Source organism: Aquarana catesbeiana, linkage group LG01 (genome assembly GCF_042186555.1).
Source record: "Aquarana catesbeiana isolate 2022-GZ linkage group LG01, ASM4218655v1, whole genome shotgun sequence".
Lineage (NCBI taxonomy): Eukaryota > Metazoa > Chordata > Amphibia > Anura > Ranidae > Aquarana > Aquarana catesbeiana.
Window position 1 is genome coordinate 514,487,484 of NC_133324.1, and position 4,221 is coordinate 514,491,704.

Consider the following 4,221-nt stretch of genomic DNA (forward strand, 5'->3'; position numbering starts at 1 on the left):
CACATGTGGTATCGCCGTACTCGGGAGTACTAGCAGAATGTGTTTTGGGGTGTAATTTGTGGTATGCATATGTGGTGTGTGAGAAATAACCTGCTAATATGACAATTTTGTGGGAAAAAAAAAAGTAAAAAAAAAACCTTGATTTTGCAAAGAATTGTGGGAAAAAATGACAACTTCAAAAATCTCACCATGCATCTTTCTAAATACCTTGGAATGTCTTCTTTCCAAAAAGGTATCATTTGGGGGGTATTTGTACTTTTCTGGAATGTTAGATAGGCCGTCAGTACTTCAGGTGTGATCAATTTTCAGATATTCGCACCATAGCTTTTGGACTCTATAACTTTCACAAAGACCAAATAATATCCACCGATTTGGGTTAATTTTACCAAAGATATGTAGCGGTATAAATTTTGGCCAAAATATATGAAGAAAAATTACTAATTTGCAAAATATTATAACAGAAATGAAGAAAAATGCATTTTTTTACAGATTTTTCGGTCTTTTTTCTTTTACGGCGCAAAAAATAAAGAACTCAGCAGTGATTAAATACCACCAAAAGAAAGCTCCATTTGTGTGAAAAAAAGGACAAAAATTTCATATAGATACAGTGTTGCATGGCTGAGTAATTGTCATTCAAAATGTGAGAGCACCAAAAGCTGAAAATTGGTCTGGTTAGGAAGGGGGTTTAAGTGCCCAGTTGTCAAGTGGTTAATATGATGGGGGCATTTGCACTGGCTACTGGCACCCATAATCACCCACCTGGTGTTGCACCTGGATAATGCTAATGCACATGGGGGGGATTAGGGTGTGCCTAGGCACCCCTGGCACACCCTGTGCGCACACCTATGCCAGGCGGTCTCCCATCCAGGTAATAACCAGGCCCGACCCTGCTTAGCCTCAGAGATCAGATGATATCAGGCGCTTTCAGGGTGATGTGGCCATAGGCAATCTCCTTTGGCACCCTCTACCCTCTTGAGAAATGCCAAGATGGTCACCTCGGGAAACAAGCCAAAAAATAGGTCAAGTCCAAAAAAAAAAGGCATACGGCATCTGGTATTCCCAGGCGGTCTCCCATCCAGATACTAACCAGGCCTGACCCTGCTTAGCCGATGAGATCAGGCACTCTCAGGACAATGTGGCCGCAGGCAATCTCTGTTGGCACCCTCAAACCTCTTGAGAAATGCCAAGATGGTCACCTTGGGAAACATGCCAAAAAATAGGTCAAGTCCAAAAAAGAACAAAGAAGCCTACGGCACCTGGTATTCCCAGGCGGTCTCCTCAGATACTAACCAGGCCCGACTCTGCTTAGCCTCCGAGATCAGATGATCTCCTTTGGCACCCTTAACCCTCTTGAGAAATGCCAAAATGGTCACCTCGGGAAACAAGCCAAAAAATAGGTCAAGTCCAAAAAAAAAATAAGCCTATAGCACCTGGTATTTCCCAGGCGGTCTCCCATCCAGGTACTAACCAGGCCCGACCCTGCTTAGTCTCCGAGATTAGATGAGATCGGGCACTTTCAGGGTGATGTGGCCGTAGGAAATCTCCCTTGGCGCCCTCAACCCTCTTGAGAAACTCCAAGATGGTCATCTCGGGAAACAAATGAAAAAATAGGTCAAGTCCAAAAAAAAAAAAAAGAAGCCTACGGTACCTGGTGCTCCCAGGCGGTCTCCCATCCATGTACTAACCAGGCCCGACCAGGGGCGGACTGACCATTGAGCCACTTGGACACTGCCCGAAGGCCCTGGGCCACTAGGGGGCCCCATCAGGGTTGCCAGCCTCAGTAAAACCAGGGACAGTATGTATAAATCTGTTTTTTTTACATCTGTCTGTGTATACTGTGTGTACATGTATGTATATACTGTGTGATTGTGTACTGTGTGTGTGTATACTGTGTGGCCCCATAATCTCTGATTGCCTGGGGGCCCCATAATCTCCTATTGCCCGGGGGGCCCCATGAGTTATCAGTCCGTCTCTGGGCCCGACCCTGCTTAGCCTCCGAGATCAGATGAGATTGGTCGCTTTCAGGGTGATATGGCCATAGGAAATCTCCTTTGGCACCCTCAACCGTCTTGAGAAGCGTCAAGATGGTCACCTCGGGAAACAAGCCAAAAAACAGGTCAAGTCCAAAAAAAGAAGCCTACGGCACCATGGTATTCCCAGGTGGTCTCCCATCCAGGCCTGACCCTGCTTAGCCTCCGAGATCAGATGAGATCGGGCACTTTCAGGGTGATGTGGTTGTAGGCAATCTCCTTTGGCACCCTCAACCCTCTTGAGAAACGCCAAGATGGTCACCTCTGAAAACAAGCCAACAAATAGGTCAAGTCCAAAAAAAAAAAAAGAAGCCTATGGAACCTGGTATTCCCAGGCAGTCTCCCATCCAGGTACTAACCAGGCCCGACCCTACTTAGCCTCCTCCTCTCCTTGCGTCCTGGTTGCCAGGTGGCCGGTGGCTGCGGAGCACACGCGCGCAAACTGTGGCTTTCAGCCATGCATATCGTCCCAGGGCCGGCCCTGCCAGCTTCTTTTAAGACATGCGGCTTTGCAGCCCAGCGGCCCACAGCCCACTGGGCAAATGCCCGGTCTGCCCTATGGCCAGTCCGGGCCTGGACTAAATCCTCGCTTCTTGTTTCTGACGTTACACAGTGAGAGGAATAACATTCGTTCCTCTCACTGTGTGCCTAGAGCTGGATGCCACCAGTTGCGTCCTTACTGGGTTCCCCAATCACACAGGAGAGCCTGGTGAAGGTGGCGGTGGGAGCGGGGCATGTATATGTGTGTGTGTGTGTATATATATATATATATATATATATAAAAATATATATATATATATATGTATATATATAATGGGGAATTAGCTTGTGGGGATCACCTTTTTCTGAATGACAGCCAGCAAACGGTACTTTCTTCAAAATCTGGCAGATGCCAGGTTTATTTGCAGGAGGTTTGCAAAATAAAAACAAACAGTAAATTAAATCTTTGCCATCCGGCGCTAACTAAACAAATAGTCTCCTCTCTATACAGTGCGGGACTGGTCCCTGTCAACCACAAAACATGCGGAAAAGCAAACCTTTTTTGTCCAACACCCAGGGCTCCTCTCACTCAGATTCCTTTCCGAGTCTCAAAACCAGAGAGCTCTGTTGTGCTCTCTTCCTGGTCATTTAAAGTCCAGCTCAGTGTGGGCTCAAGTGGACCAGAACATCCGGACCGGAACCTAGCCTGCCACAGAGGCTGGAAAAAACGATTCCGATTCAGTCCCATACAACAGAACGAATGTGAAGTGAAATATAGCGATTATCGACTATATCACCTCGCATACCGTCACAATATACAGTGGGGATGGAAAGTATTCAGACCCCCTTAAATTTTCACTCTTTGTTATATTGCAGCCATTTGCTAAAATCATTTAAGTTCATTTTTTTCCTCATTAATGTACACACAGCACCCCATATTGACAGAAAAACACAGAATTGTTGACATTTTTGCAGATTTATTAAAAAAGAAAAGCTGAAATATCACATGGTCCTAAGTATTCAGACCCTTTGCTCAGTATTTAGTAGAAGCACCCTTTTGATCTAATACAGCCATGAGTCTTTTTGGGAAAGATGCAACAAGTTTTTCACACCTGGATTTGGGGATCCTCTGCCATTCCTCCTTGCAGATCCTCTCCAGTTCTGTCAGGTTGGATGGTAAATGTTGGTGGACAGCCATTTTTAGATCTCTCCAGAGATGCTCAATTGGGTTTAAGTCAGGGCTCTGGCTGGGCCATTCAAGAGCAGTCACGGAGTTGTTGTGAAGCCACTCCTTTGTTATTTTAGCTGTGTGCTTAGGGTCATTGTCTTGTTGAAAAGTAAACCTTCGGCCCAGTGTGAGGTCCTAAGCACTCTGGAGAAGGTTTTTGTCCAGGATATCCCTGTACTTGGCCGCATTCATCTTTCCCTCGATTGCAACCAGTCGTCCTGTCCCTGCAGCTGAAAAAGCCCCCCACAGCATGATGCTGCCACCACCATGCTTCACTGTTGGGACTGTATTGGACAGGTGATGAACAGTGCCTGGTTTTCTCCACACATACCGCTTAGAATTAAGGCCAAAAAGTTCTATCGTGGTCTCATCAGACCAGAGAATCTTATTTCTCACCATCTTGGAGTCCTTCAGGTGTTTTTTAGCAAACTCCATGCGGGCTTTCATGTGTTTAGCACTGAGGAGAGGCTTCCGTCGGGCCAT

At 46.2% G+C, this 4,221-nt stretch overlaps 1 pseudogene; it reads right to left on the reverse strand.

Annotated features, from left to right (window-relative positions):
• Positions 1-1,418: 1,418 nt before the first annotated feature.
• On the reverse strand, positions 1,419-1,538 carry LOC141125097 (5S ribosomal RNA; annotated as a pseudogene).
• Positions 1,539-4,221: the final 2,683 nt, after the last annotated feature.